The sequence below is a fragment of the Bombus vosnesenskii genome, unplaced genomic scaffold (assembly GCF_011952255.1).
Source record: "Bombus vosnesenskii isolate JDL3184/JDL3185 unplaced genomic scaffold, Bvos_JDL3184-5_v1.1 scf7180000014105, whole genome shotgun sequence".
NCBI lineage: Eukaryota > Metazoa > Arthropoda > Insecta > Hymenoptera > Apidae > Bombus > Bombus vosnesenskii.
In genome coordinates, this window is record NW_022883371.1 from 1,984,688 (window position 1) to 2,001,919 (window position 17,232).

Consider the following 17,232-nt stretch of genomic DNA (forward strand, 5'->3'; position numbering starts at 1 on the left):
AAGTTATAAGGATATGAAAAGTTGTCATGATCAATACTTGCTAATATGTTAACTAGCAAATGCAGATATTTGATATGAGAAGTTATTTTAAAGATATTGAAGTAGTCATGTTAATTACTTTTATCACTTAAAAATTAGAAACGTTTGATACGTTTTATTAATATAATTAGTAAAGTTTTGTCTTCTGAGTGCAAAATTGAAAACAACATTTCATTCATTTTGAGAAAAGTTTAATCACAGGAAATAACAAGTTATTGTTATAATAACGAGTTTAGTTATGCCCAGATAATAAGAAATTAGAAATTATTTTTCATTAATATTTAATTGTCAATATTATGGGTACATTAAAAAAATTAATTATTCATACATCTGGTAGGGCAAATATAAAACAATTCATTTTTCAGATTTTTGTAATTGAAGTATAAAATTATCATGTGAACAAAATGAGAGATTTGCTAGAAAAAAATGATAGAGAAATTAGCAGAAAAGTAAAAATACAAGATAAATTCGCTATGAAATAATATTATTTACTTGGTATTAACAGCTATTAATAATTGGAAATTATACTACATACATACTTTATTTCAATGTAGATATTACTAGAAGCAATTATAATTCTTTTGTAGATTTCTAAATGAAGATAACGTTTAAATAAAATTAATATATAATTAATTTCATAAAAGTTTTGTCCAATGTCACATTCCGTCTGTGATTCCTTTTTAAATTTTTGTATAAACTATTTATTTATTTATTTAGAAAACAAGATCGATCTGTTAAAAAAAATTATTTACAATCCCTTTTTGCAATCGTTGCTGCTTAATACTATCGATAAATTTAGTAATTTTTTAAATTCAAAGGCAGATTCAAATTAGAAGAAATAATTATTAATTATAATTATTTAATAATAACTCAGTTAAGTGGTAGGTTATTAAAAAAAAACTTTTCGTTATTGTATATTTTATTCGCCATTCACTCGTAAACAGTTTTTACATTGTCGCTCGAATCGTCGAATCAGCGTACCGGCACGACATGTCAACTGATAATAGTTCATAATTTGCTTAATCTCTCGTAACATTTATAATAATATTTATATAGAATATTTATATTTGTATTTATATTCATATTTATATTATACATATATTATGTGTAGATTGCTTGCTGATCATCGGCTATATTTACGTGGCACATTATTTACCATAGTATATCTGCTTATACATTTCAGCATTGTATACATCATACGTTCTTACTCTTTTTCATTCTTACGTACTTACACTTTCAAGAGTTCGGTCATCTCTCGCTCGCGAGCTGCAGTCTACACTGTTTACGGCATCCGATGATTTATAGGATTACAGGTCAGTCAGCTTTTCCATTTTAATGTTTCTTTTTACGCGTTCTCTGGACGAAGATAGACATAAATAGGAATTGTGTGACAAAGTGTAACAAAGACCGGAAGTATAAACGCCGGTTAATAGAAATCGAACGTGAAGAACGACTCGACTCAACTTCGTGCGATCTTTTTCATCGGCAATCGGTATCCGACACACGTGATATGTACCTACGTATGTTCGGGTATGTTCGGATTTCAATCCGTTCACCAAATATCGTCGAAGATGATATCCTAGTGCTATAAATTCTAAATCTTATAACGAAACGCCATTGGAATTGCGAGCTCGATAAATTCATGACGATTATTAGTGCCTGAACAGAGGAAACCTTCGAGGGTATCGGTACCTAATGTAATTACATACTGGGAGCGCGATTAATGGTAAGGGGTTCCGTTAATCAACCCGCAAACGCGATTACCACGGTTCAAATTGAATTACGTGTTCCGAATAGCAGGAAAGTCTCTGATAGCAAATGCGCGACAGAAACGATCGCAATGTACTACATTCGTTTATGTCACTGTACATTATGCGACGTGTGGTAGAAAGGAAATTTGATTATCGATTATACTTAAATATAACGATATATAACAAAGTAATAATGTAGTGATGACAACTGCGTTAATGATAATGATATTAATATTAATAAGAAACAATGATATTCTATACCACATAGTGAACGTAGATGCAACAATAAACAAAATAAGACTATTAAATACTTATAAACTTAATATATATATTGAACGTAGTAAAATAAAATTTAATTCCTGATTGATATAGATGTATAAGTTTGTTAGATCATACGTGTTCAATTTTTTGCTTTATATATTTGCATGAGTGTTTCATTATTCAGTCATATCTGTGGATCTTTTGCAAAATAGAAATTTTGTTTCAAAAGTAACTAGATTCAAAATTTCGTTGATTATTTGGTTAAAGAATTGGCAAGTGCGCATTATATTAAGAAACCATAAAGATTTCCTCTAACGCGATAATTTTTTCTGTTGTTGTTGCGACCTCTCAACAGGTGGTGATCAGTTAAATTGCAACTGCTCGGTTGGGGTCGCGAACCTTGAACGATATTAACGCTCAGGTGGAGGGAGATTAAAGATGCTTGTAATTTGTATGTTTATTTGAAGTATCTTGTATGAACGTAAGTCTGGTTTAAACGTAAATGAGAGTCTTTAAACGTAAGGTGGAGCGTATTGAACACAAATTCTTATTCTCGAAGCGTCTGATGTTCATATTGTAGGTGTCAGTCTAAGGGGTGGGTTTTCGTCGACGTTTACTGCGAGGTGGGAATCTGTGTCTGTCCAATCCTGTAACTGTCGAACTGTCTCGAGCGTTTCGCAAATGGTGCGTCTTGTGCGTACCTGGTTAAGGATGCGTAACGTAACGTCTCGTTAGTGACATCGTCTAGTGGTCTATTGTCAAGTTCTCATCTGATGTCGAAGTTTATGACACGTCGTTTGCTATTGAGCGGATCTGTCGAGCGCTTAAGATGCTAATTAAGTTGTAGACGTAGTACGAGTTGTAATTTTATAATTTGCAATGTGAGAAATTTCAACTTCTCAAAAATGGCAGATGTGCTGTCCGTATCGTAAACTGAGGATAATTTTATATCCTCAACATTTGTTGACAGATTTTAAATTATTAAAAATAATTAACACAAATTATATTTATTTATAATAATTTAAAAAGATAAGTCAAATGTTAAACAATACCTATATGTAATAATAATATTTTTAGGGGAATATTTCCGTGGCCTATAAAGGATTCTTTTCTTAAATCATTTTCATCTTTTTATCTGCAACTTCAAACAATAAGTTTAGAACAATAATTGCAACAATTGTGTATACTTATAGAAATTAAATTTTTCTGTAGCGAATCTCAATTTTTCAATATTTTTAGTTATTAGGTATTTCTCCTCTTTCAATTTAATTCATACGTACCGTTTTTTAAACAATACGCCAAGTAACAATGACAAATTCTCTGTTTTACCTAATGTCGATAATACAATTTATACAAACTAATTTTCGCTTCAATGTTTATGCTTTCGCTCAAAGTGCGTTAATGTACTCAATTTAACTCAAACTCGATTTAAAAAAGTAACCGAATTTTCTAAATCTACAAGAAAAGTACAAAATCGTGCAGTTACGTCTTCTTCTTTAAAAATGATACATAACGATACGTGTAACGCAATAAAGATTGGTTTCACAACAAATTTCAACCGAATGACCGCGACAGAGATCGCGTGATAAATTTAGCATCTCGATTGCGGAAATGGAAGACGAGGAAACGTGCACCCGCGCACCCATTTGAATTCTGCGGTTGTTAACCGCATGAGAACGCGAGTTCCGTTCTTCCTCGGTCCATTCTATTGAGAACGTTAACTAAAAAATTTGTTTCACGTTCCTCACTCGTTTTGCATCGTTTAACTAATTTGTCTTCATTACGTGTCTGAAGTGCCCCCTTTTTTCTTTTGAAACTTTCGATTTTGCAAAGTGGAAGGTCCCGGTTCCGAATATTTTACGCTTAACTCTTCCCCCTAGTCTCTAATTGTTTTCAACTCGTCAACAGCTTTTTATACCATCGTACATATCATTTATGCATCACGTGTCATATCATAACATTGTTATTATAACGAAATGAATAGAAAGGGCATATTACAAAACATAACAGGGGATAACAGGGCATAACATCAAATTTGTGTATTCAAAAAATTTGTGATTAATTCCAAATATTGCGAAACCACGTTAAGATTCTATTCATATATCGTCAATTTTTTGTATTTTTATAAGTCTTTTGGTTCCATTGGCTACTTAGTAGCTGGTTTTGAATATTTTTGTGTCGTAACTAGTTACAACATTTATGGTTAATTAACTTTTACTGCATATCATCGGTTGCTTCAGGATGAATGCGAGATATTTACGAAAAATGTTTTAAACGAATAGTATACGTAATTTAGGACTTGTTACTGATGCACACGTTCAAACAATTCTTTAATTTACAATTCAGTAAATGAATTATGAGCATGTTAAATTCGATACTGTTAATTTCAGAAGCTACATTACCATTCTTAATATATCCACAAATAATTAATTTCTTTTAAATGCATATTAGAAATGCTTATATTTTCAAGTAAATCAATTTCTTTGATTTCTGTAACGTTATGAAATAAATTTACATGTAGAAGTTTATGCAGAATATAAATTTTACGTGACACTAGTAACATGTATTAATTAGTATTAATAAAACGTTCCATATACATATTAGTTTTTGCAGTACATTCTTTTTTTGTTCGACGATATTCAATACAAGTCATAAATGATAATAAAACAAATATAATCTCCAACAAATAGTATAAAAAATTTACTTTTGCAAAACATGATACGTACACACAGTACATTTTCTTTTTATATATTTAACAAAATAAAATATATAAATAAATAAACGCGATGATATAGTATAAACGTGCATAATATTAATTTTGTGAGTAAATTTTGAAGAAAAGGATAACATACACACAAATATATAAATGTGTGTTAGTCAAGAAAAATTTTCACTGATGTGGCTTTTACAAGGAAATGACTGACAATTTCGTAATCATAATTTATAATTTGTAATGAATTCAGAATGTTACGGAAATATAAATGCATTCTCCTAATAATATTTTTTTTTAAAAACTCTCTTTTGAACTGAGTTATTCATTTAATCAGATAACTTTAGGAACTCCAATATAAAATTTCGATTTCGAATGTACACGTTTAACTCTTTACTATAACAAAACGTTATATATGGCAAGATCACATGATTTATTTTTTTCCAAATATGTCAGAGCTTAATTTCCATCGAAATTGGATAAGTTTTAATGAACTTACTTAAAGTTAAATAAATTGAAATTCTATAAGTTCAGTGAAAAGGACGTATTCACAAAGTTAAATCAGTCTGCATAAAGTCATTTACTAATATCATACGATCGAATAGCGTCGTATCCGTTGCGTATCGTATATATATGCAAATGTATCGTAAATTAATAATTCAATCGATAACTATAAATTTATTTTCTTATAAAAACATAACTTAATAACAAGCATAATGTTTTCACTAAACATAATCTAATTATTAACGAACGGTTAATGCGTAAACTATTAATCAAATATATTTCATGTATATTGTTTTAATTTAAGTCTCTATCTAATGAGTATAAATCAATGGAACGTCATGTTCTAATAAATAAATTACATTTAAATATAAGCGCAAACTTAACTCATCCTTTTTCTCCAAAATATGTATAGATAATATTTATGAATAGAACAGTCATGAATTGATCAATTTATTTTGCGAGAATTTTAACTTCATTCGGCAGCGAGTACCGTATTACAATTGCATAATATTAAATTTCGCTCATCAATCATATGTAACTTCGATCAGTATACTATAGATAAGTAAAACATGTAAGATAACTAATTAGTTACACGTGTTCATTAACAATTGTAATTCGATACGTTTCTAATTCTACCAAAGCTCGCTATTTAACATAATAATACAAATACTGCCAATTCTTACAATTATCTACATTTGGAAATAATAAAAAAAAATCTATTGTAAGATAATAAAGATTAGCATTAAAAGCAATTGTCAACAATAAATCTAGTATTTTGCCTTTTCTTGAACATAATATAATATGTAGGGATAGAGAGAGGAGCGATGACAATGTACGAAACCAACGAAGATGGAAAAGTCGGTAAAGGGGCCATTTACGACATTCGTGACAAAGAATAAAATTAATGAACACGCGTATAGAGCATGCTGGTCTGTTCAATGCCACGTAATAATTTTTTCTCCACGGCCAGCCAATGGACCATGTCGAGGACAGCGGCCAACGTTTAATCGAAATGATTGATCATGTAATGTACGTTCAACAGAATTCTCTATTCGCGTACAAACATCGTCCAAGAAATTTACCGCGACTCTTTAAACGACTACCAATTAACGATAAAAGATCGACGTAAATGTCGCAATTATTAGAATTTGTTTCAAAATTAACGTCTTAACGAATTAAAATTAGTTATGTGATCGATACAATACATATATTTTTATTCGTATTGAATAAAAAATGATAAGAATTTTGTTATATTTATTTCTTTTTTCTCACTTTTGGAAACTTAGTAATTTTCTACTGAATGCAGAATAAGCGTTTGTCGAAGCAAAACATGCGTTCGCTAAAATCAGAATACTTCAAGCGAAACACTCCATATCGTTTATGTACATTTACGTAATATATACATACACAAATTTAACAATATATTATAATAAAATGAACATAATCTTTTGCAAGTAAATATGTTGAAAAATTTATTCGATTACTCAATGACTGTTATTCATTTAAAATATACCTATCTGATTTCTTATTCTTCGAAATAAGGTGATAGTAAACCTATTACACATTTCAAACATCAGAAAGTTTTGCACATTTTAACATTACAAAATTTCATTATCTAATTATCTATATTTTTGTTTATTATTTAGACAGTAGAAATGCTATCTTCCCCTTTTTATAAAATTTGTTCTTTCCTAATCCAAACCCAATTCTATCCTAACTCAAACATCCACGTTAGACATCCTATTATGCAGATGTATTTACATATGTACCTCGTACTCTTCTATACAAGTGTATATTTCGCAGAGATTACAAAGGTATTTCAACGACGAATTATCCGTTATATTAGTAAGCTTCGATATTCAATTGGACTATTTTTAGCGTGATTCGATACAGTGTTAACGAAATATCAAATTCTTTTATATGATACACACAATATTCCATGTACATATATGTACAAATCTTCTGTGATAGGTGTTTAAATACTACCGCGAGCCTGTGTACCTTTCAACATCGGAATTTCCCGTAAAATTTTGGCGAAATCAGCGTCTGCAGAAAACAAATGTTGCACGATGTGACTTCGATTCACTGGAACGAAATTAGCCGTGGTTCGGTGAATTCGTTCGCATAATCATAATTTTCGAGCATAGCCACGAGAACGAGGCGCGACATTTCAACCTCGTTTTTTTGCTTATTTATTGCGGTCTACGCGGCAAATTGAAAACGGATGCGGGCTAGGTGGCAATCGATAATTTCAGGCTGTTTTCGCATCACGCTTCTCGTACGAACGACAATTTTGAAATATATATTGACCAGACGGCGAGTAACCGCTTCGATGCCATGGAAGCGTATGATGTTTGCGGCGAGTTAACACGATCGCTGTAGCAAGATGTATTGCTGGTTGCTGTGGTTCTGATCACATAGCGACGCGCCAATGCTCGTCAATCGTCGCTATTCAACCAGTAAAATTGTCTGGACCGTTCCGTCAGAACACTAGCAGATTTTTGTTTGCACCGCCTGGATGAAGCTACGGTTTCAAAGAGCTAACCATTCTACGTTTCTTTTTTGCTTTGTTGATTATTTCATTCGTAATTATACCGTGAAAATGGCCACGGTTTTACTAGTGTACGTTGTTATATAAATACTTCCCCAATGATCTTGTGCTTTTTTTACGTTTGTAATAGTTTTGAATATCTATATTTATCTTAGCAGTGTTCCATAATTTTTCATCCGTCATTGAACTTCATTTCGCGAGATGAAAGGCTTCGTTTCACTAGTGAACGACGTTTTATAGATGTGTAGAACGAGTGGGAAGATCAACTTCCGATTTATCTACCAAGTAACTACTTGGTATAACATAATTACGCAAGATTAATAAAGTTTTAATAGTTAATGGTTGATTTCCTTCAAGAAAGTCTATATGTTAAAGAGTACAAAATTTGTAGCGATGATCCAGACCAATAAAAAGTATTTGATCGTTATAAATCATAAAATAGATATTTTGAAAATGTAAAATATAATTGTTATATCTCCTTGTAAGAATATTCGATGGAGTGGAAATATAATAATGAGTAAAGAATTTATATATGTTAGACAATGTGTAACAATGTAATTCTTCAATGTAATTCATATCTGTGAATGTATATATTTCAATGCAACACAGGGCAAGACGCATTAAGCGATACTTATAAACAGGGAAATAATATATTGCAAATATGTTGACAAATATCTACTTACATGTAAACAAACAAACAAACAGGTTACGCAAACAAAAAGGTTAATTGATAAATTTTTTTCGTTAAAGCAATGAAATTTCTATTCTATTTAACACTTTGATGATTGCTATTTGTTATTCATATCTGTATAAGTTATCCTATATTCTGTAAAATCATTATTATATTTATTTATTTTATTATTTTATTTCATAGGTAGTATAGATACTCAATATTCTTGTATACCTGTCTTACTTTTTTCGATCGATTATGGAATAGATAATTCCATAATATGCAAAATAATAAAAATTACGATAAAAACATATACAGTGAAAAAAAAGGCACAGATCTGTTTTAACGAGGCATTTTACATAATAGCAGACAATAACGATTATAACGATATAAATGTACAGCGTGTACTTTCATGTAATTATAAAAATGTTGCACGTATGTACTAAGGGAAGTGAATCATTGGAATGTACTACGCAATCATGTTGTATCCATGATCGACCTCTCGTTAAAATAAGCTCGGCAAAGATGAATCTTTTCAAACGAAGTGCGTCATCAAAGTGTTAAGAAGACAGACATTTTGTACATTTTCTACACTTTTAAAATAAAAGATCTCGTTCAGACTAATTATGTTACCTGACTGTAATCAACTTGATATCGCCTTATCGATACAAAACTTTTTATTTACTTAATTCGACGTATCCTTTCAAGTTTCAAATAGAGCTAAGGTAAATGATTCCTTAATTCCTTAATCTTGTGTTTCGTTTCTCGCGCATCATTTTTTTCGACGTCGTTTTAGTCTATCCATATTTTTCATCAGATATCCACGAAAAATCAGATTATTTGAATTCAAGGAACTTATCAGAGAGGTTTAAAACTTGAATTCAAATAATCAATCTGACCGAGTTTGATACAGATGTAACGTTAAAAATAAGCAACAAAGCAATCTTTTATTTCACCATAACAGAGAATGTTTCGATTTCATTTCTGCGTGGACGTGAATGTTTTGCGTTCACGAAATCTTTCGCAAGACAGACGTATCGCGATAGAACGAAACGTTTCGGCGTAAGTAAATGAGACGAAATGTAATTTGACGGTATCATTTCGAGCGTCTGTGACACAGACCAGACAGACAGAGAGAAAAATAACAGAATAAATGGCACGACGTTCTTCTGTGTATCGAATAGTACGGATCGATCCATGTAATTACATAGAGAACCGTGGTATTACAAATAGCAAACTTCGAAATGGTGAACGTAAAAGCGACTGTTTTATCGAGATTTTATTACGTCACAAAGAGACGCGATCGTATCGCGCAGACGATTCCTAATTTCTTTATTTCTGTGGATCCGTTTCCTGCGATCTCGAACCAGTGTCATTGCGACGTAATTAGCGTTTTTGCTCGTAGATGCAGAGCTCGGATTAGTTTTTACGAATATTACGTGAAAATAGTTATTCGTACGTCCTATTTTAGTCGATTTTATTTTGGTATACTAAAAACATTGTCAATTGTTTGATATTGTTAAATTAAATATTTTTTGATTTTTATATATGATCTTGAAAAATTTTATTCTGAAATAGCAAAATTCATGAATTTTATTTTCAAATATTATTCGTCAGTAATCTTCGTAACAAAGAATTGTGAAATTCCTTAGGAATTATTTTAGAAATATTTAGTTATGTGTAATTCGTTGATAACGTACGTGTTATGTTAGTTGAAGGATTCGTTACAAAAATAACTCTTGTCAAAATTTTCGACTTTTTAGATAATAACGCGTTCTGTTGTATTGAGTAACATAGTGGTATTGACATTTTAAAAAATCATTTGTATCTTATTGTTGAATGAAAATTAATCGTTTCTATAAAATAAATTATTGTCACGAGATCTATATTTTCATAATTTAGTTAAATGGTTAGTTAGTAATATGAACAGTTACGATAATGTAATAAATATGCGTGCATAAACATATTTTCTTTAGGGAAATTGAAATATATATTGAACATCATTAAAGATGTTAGAGTATTGTTTTCATTTTCTGCAAAAGAATAAACATGGACAAAAGTCGTTCTTTAATTTATACGTTGCAACTTTGAAGCGAAGCCTTAAGAGACGCGGAAAAAAGTAAGTCCTACGTATTTAGTGGTAATAATTGATCGGTCAAGTTTCCTAACAAACTCCTGACGGAATCTAAGATCAAAAATTAATTGTTGATGATTATAAGACGTCGATAAGATCCGTGCATTATTTAAATCTAAGCCGGATAAGTTTCATGAAAATGTATTGTTACTCACAAAACAACGTAAGTAGGTAGTGATCGAAGATGATGAAGAATGCAATACGATTTGATTTATGAGTTATAAAAACGAAGGGGACGAAACACGCTTTAATTTCACCTTTCAACGGCAGAGATGATTCTTAATCAAAAGAGTCCGCAAAAAATGAATAAAAATGCGTCGATAAATGTACTTTACCTTGTTCAACGAGGCATGATTTCTTGTCAATGACGAGAACGTATACAATGACTTAAACGACGAAACATTTCTAAACTCTACGTTTTCTGATAATCTACATATACGATTTATTAAAAGTAATAATATTTTTTGAGATTGATATCAGGAACATTGTGTTCTAATGACGAAACTGTGTCTATTTAGAAAGATAAATGCATATTTAATATTAACTGACGAAAACGACTATTTCATATATTACGATCTAACGAGTAGATAACGTTATCATTGCGATAGAAAACCTGCGTATCTCTTTTGGAAATTACCTTGACGACCTTAGATTGCTTTCCAAGGAAAATATCTCAAGAAAGAATGACGCAATTTTAAAGGAGAAACTGAAGATTATTATGTACGATTAAGTAAGTTAGCAAAGAAAATAATATACAGCTTTGCGAGGAAAAGGAAACTCAAAATTGCTACTTGTACATATGACTATACGAGTATTACGTAATAACTTTCGTGCTAGAAAAGTTTTCACTGAAACATTTTACTATTGGTAAGTCATCCATTCTGCCGTGTACATCATGTTTATTCATAGTTCTTGTCAAATATAATACAGTGTTGTAAAATTATAATGTCTTTTATATCGTTTACCTATCTAAACATTTTCTGTCCCTTACTGTAGGTACGTTTAGAGCTATGAAAACCAACAAACCTTTCCGACAGACATAATATTTAAGCAAGTAAACTGTGATTGCCGTGACTATTTTTACTTTTAATCGAAACTTTAATCAAACGTGTGAAGAAAGAAGAGCGGGGAGGAAGCGTGAAATTTAATGGCCGAGCTTTTTCTTCTAACGCGTGTCGTGAGAATGACTCTTTCGTTACAATGTATACGAGTATCTCCGAAAATGATAGTTCAATCAAATTCAGTCTACGTACACACACGCACACGCGCAGAGAATCCAGTTTTCAATTTTGTTTTATTATTGTCCATTCGTGTATATGTACAAACGCGAGGAGATAGACTCGAAACCTCTTGAACATGAAACGAAACACTTGTGAACTCGTTTCATCGAATTCATTGATGCCCGCTAACACCATTGTTCCAGTTAATCATTCCAAGATTGATTTGCACTTTCTCTTTGTTAAAATTCTCTTTCCTTACATCGTTTGAAATTGCGATTGCAGCGGGATAATCGTGCTGTTGCGAAAAGAAACGAGGCAGGCAAATCGTTCAAAAGGGTGAAAAACGAAGAGGACCGATTTTTCGTTTCAAAGCGAAACGAATTCGGCCGCGACATCGCAAGGAGCAGCCGCGTTGGAAAATGTTGCGATTATGAAGCGAGTTTCGAGTTCCATTTTGAAACAATTGGCACGATCTAGCGAACGAACAGTAGCGACGAATCGTTCATCTTCGCTTCTACGTTGCTTGTCGCGTATTGTGTCAATGTCAAAAGACAGCTACACGAGTTAACCCAATGCCTTATAATGTTCAATGGCATCCATTGCGCGAATTAGCAGTCCAAATACAACGATTTCAGACTGTATTTGCATCGAAGTATAACTTTTAGTTTAATTAAAGTTTAATTAAATTTCCAGATTATCGAAACGCCTAATATTATTGGGTTGTTTGAAAAATTCGTAGAGAAATTAAAAAAATATTTAGAGGTAATGTATCTACATCAAACCACCATTTTATCGAACAACGCATGCATCGTGCTTTCCAATAATTTTTGGTTATCGAGTAGCTTCATTGTTTTGGACAACAGTTAATTTTTCAACTACTTTCTGCAATATTTTGTGAACACCAGAATTTATGTAATATAATATACTGCTAGTAAATTATTAGTCTCTTTATATTCGGTGTTACATACGCAGCGTTATACTTCGACAAGTTATTAATTAAGCAAACATTAATGTATTTGTTTTTGGCGAAACTAAAACATCAGAGAAAATATGTGCCGATTATTAATAACTAGTACATTGGAAAGCAAAACTATTCCTATTAATCGATTCCGGATATTTCTCTATAATGTTTGCATTTATTCTTCAACTTGGAAACAGAATTCCAGTCGTTCGAAATTTACAATAAAATAATATATTGATTGTCAGAAACACTGCAAACTTTTCAGATAACGTAATGGTAAAAATTATATATATGTATTACAGTAGAACTTCATTTATTTTAACTCATCAATAGCAAACAGTATAACAATCTGTATAATAGAAGTTCATTAATTATTATATTATCTGCGATTTTTCGTTCACAGAATAAAAATTCGCATTCTACGGTAGGCTCTCTTGTACAATAATTTATCAACTAATAATATTAGTGAATTGACAAATTACAAGCTGTAGGCTATTAACTACGGTTTTATAACATCACAGTTTTACGTCAAATCGCTTACAATGATTCATTCGTAAAGTTATTTCATATGTGTTTGCTTTATTATTAAACGTGTTACCGTTTCGCAGAAGGATTCATTGATTCCAATAACTTGTGATTGATGACTTGTAAAATTTTCTTAATAATATTAGTTCAATCGTGCAAGAGGGCCCAAATAAGTGGATTTAATTGATATTAACCAAAATATCATTTCAATAAATGGAGTTCTGAAATGGATCGTATAATTCAATTTTTCGCATCGAACGTAGCGTTAGAATAGCAAAAGGCTGACAGAATCGAAAGGCAACGGGTTGAATTACCTTGCTTACGGCATCATTATTTGCACGGTAAATTGGCGTGATAATTACGTTACGATTAATTGATTACCTGATCGAAAATGCGTTACTTTCTCCACTGTTGTTACGATTGCTCTTAGGTCGATGGTATTAATATATATATATGTATGTATACGTATATGTATATGTTTCTATATATATATATATTATATTTATAATATATATATGTATATGTATATTACGCGTATAACATATAAATACAACACGCATTCACTATTATATACAGGCTCTCTCAGCTTCATTCTCTCTCTTACTTGTTCATATACATTTTCTTTTCCCTCTCTTTTCCTCCCTGTTTGCTCACCGTAATCCTCGGAAAGAGTCCAGACTGCGCGTTCGTTCCGCGATTTATTTGTCTTACGCGTGAAAAAATTACAGGAAAGCTGCGCTGTGCAAGAAACTTCAGACGAATCCATAGAGCAGGACGTTTGGCTGTTGCGCAATGTTCGAGCTTAAATTTTAAATCGGGAAGAAATTGTTTCTTTTTCTTCCATGTGGATCAAGACGCAATCGATTATCGTGTTTCTGTAAGATACACGCAGTACGGTGAGTCATACGACGAACATCGTTTTACACGGATTAGAAATATTGTTTAGACATTGAAGGCGATCGAGAAATGGTAATTATTTCTAAGATATAGTTTATTTTCCATTGAATTTTTAATAGTATTTTTAATTCTTTCTATATCGTTCGTTCCTTGTTGGTTATTCGCGGATTTGCTAGATATATCAGTTAATGAAAAAATATGAACGAAGAATATTTCACGGTTTTCAAATTATTATGATTCGTGTGATAAGTTATATTAACTGATTTGGAGAAAATTAGACAGATAGTTATATGATTTATACGGTAATTGATATAAATATCGGATGATGAAGGCGGTTAAAGCATATAAATGGTAGATTATTAGTAAATTATTGTACATATAATTGTTAGTTGGGTCACAGTTAACGTCAGTTATGTGCGTATAAGGCAGTGTTATACGTTTTATTATATTAACGTATTAACATATTTTTATATTAAATGCATCATACTTGGTAGATAAGATTATAATACTTTAATTTCAGTGGCTTTTATTTCAATATCGTTTGGTATATTATTTAAGTAGATTATTTTATTCAAATAAAGTATTTTAATAAATTATTCCGGAATAATTGAATATAGAAATGTGCTTCCCACGAATGTGAGAAATGATTTGTAAGATGTGGATTATAGGTAAGTACGTTTCGTGAAAACAAATTGAATGTTACGCAATATTTTGATATGCTTGATAAAAGTATAATAATAACACATCTTATATTACATTTTATATCAAAAAGATTGTTTATAATCAATGAATGTTGTATTGAATTTATTTGTACAAAATCTATAAAATTTAACGTGTAACAATAGAAAAGTAATGAATAATTAAATTTTGTATAATATATTCTAGAAAAATGATTCTTCTAAATATGTTAATATCATACGAAGCTATTTACGATTTGAGGCGCTTTAATATTTTCACAAGAAGACATTTTCATTGTGACATTTTTACATAAGGTGAAAATCTATTTTATTGTGGTATTTGTTATTATCCATTCGTACATATTTGGTTATCTTGCACGTTAATTTTTCAAGGAAATTGAAACCATTACCGACAATTCTCAATATGAACATCGCCGTCAAAATAGATAAATGTGTTTCAAGAAGCAGTTTTGTAAATCACTTCTTTTTTTCTCAGAAACATAATTACTTTTGAGAAGTCTATTTGATTTAAATTAAATGTTGCCTCACTGCTTCGAAAGATATTGCTCGTTTTCAAAATTTTTCAACGTGCCTCGAATAATTGTATACTTGTGCGTAGATTGTAATTGCGCTGCTACTTTACGTATTTTCATGTGTCTCGTAAATCATACTCATAATTTTATATCGATATCAACGAAGAAGAAGAAGAAGAAAAAAGAAGAAAAAGAAGAAGGAAAGTGGAATATATTATTTGATAGAAGCGATAATTGCTAAGTATCTGCAAGCAAAATGTCAACGATTGTAAAATCGATTACTGAAAATTAAAAACGTTAACGCCCTGTATTTTTTAAATTTCTCGAATTATCTCACAGATATTCTAAAAGCTGGATGATATACAGTTTCGTTAAGACGCAAAATTATCACGTTTGCGAAACAGGATTTCTGGAAACTGAAAGCGCAATTCTCGGTTAAGCACCGGCGTTACGGGTTTCACGATGTTTTTAATGTACGTACGCAGTTTCGCATGGAATGTTGAATGATATTTGCTAATAACGTTTTAACCACGCAACATTAATAAATGTCTCGCCGTGTCGTAAATGTCATCGTATAATTAAGAGTAACCACGATGAAATTGAAGTTTTAATCGCGCGACATTTCCTCTTTACCATCGATCGTGCCGCAAATATCGGACGAAATGTAAATTAAAAACCTGAACTATTTCTGGTAATTTTAATCCATATCCGATATTTATATGTAAAATTATTTCTCGCTAAAAGACGATAGTTCGATGTTTCTATTTTCAGTATTTATTTCTTTTTCAACTGTACGAATCGAGATGTTTATTTGAAAAAAAGAAGCATTTACGATGGTTAGCTAGAGCGGATTAAAAAGCAGAAGGTTCTTTATATCGTTTGATGGTTGTTTAGCATGATGACCCAAACTGGCTATTAAAATCAGTTATTAAAATACAAAAGGTTAAAGAGTGACGGCGCGACGAGTCAATTGATCAGCGTTTGTTAAAATGGGGGATGTGACCGCTTCCGAAGCCTTAGCTGGAATGTTCCTCGAGTAATAAATTGCCGGTCGCGCGTATTTAATCCGGTTAATTAAGCTCTACTTTCGAGCAAACTCGTTAACGCTTTCACACGAGTAAACGCGTCCCTATGGCTGTATATGTAAATCACGTTATACGGATACGATTTAATGTAAATTACTTCTTCGTAAAAGCAATTCTATTTTTAATTCCGTACTCGTTACGGGCGCGTTGTGGTACGTTTAACGGTTTAGCAAATCTTATTTTCATAGCGCGAAATAGGCGCGTTTCAGACAGTGTGTATACGTTTTATTTTTCTTTTATTCCACTTACATATGCAGTCTCGCAAAGTGTAACATGCATTTGCTGTTTTACCGTGATTAACGTAATACGAGAAACATTGAATTAGGCCTTAAATTTGTGCGATTTACGCGGTTTGCTTGTTCTGGAGTCGTGACGGTAGCGCGTTACTTTAATAGAAACACAGACACAACACAGCGCGACGACACGTAATTAGAGGGTGAGAAATTGTCTGTGCGTATTAAGTACGGATTCTGTGCGTTTCTTGCGTTTCTGTTTCGCCTCTAATTTCTACACTTTATACTTTGTATCTGGGCGACATGCAGCTGGACGCTTGTAGCTAGACGGCTAATGTGTATCGCTTTAATTAAATTCGCCATCGGAGCTATTCAACGTTCAACGAGCCAATTTAAACGAGTACAATAAGTTCATTCAATGATCCAACCGTTCGTCTGATTCCACGTGTACTTGCTATTTGCAAGAAATCAACTTTTCTAA

The 17,232-nt window shown here is 31.5% G+C and overlaps 1 long non-coding RNA gene across 1 annotated transcript; it reads left to right on the forward strand.

Annotated features, from left to right (window-relative positions):
* The first annotated feature begins 826 nt into the window (after window positions 1-826).
* Window positions 827-11,509, forward strand: LOC117239745. The gene is made up of 3 exons (XR_004494522.1): window positions 827-837; window positions 8,231-8,239; window positions 11,139-11,509. It is a non-coding gene; the product is annotated as an uncharacterized LOC117239745 (long non-coding RNA).
* The last annotated feature ends 5,723 nt before the right edge of the window (window positions 11,510-17,232 follow it).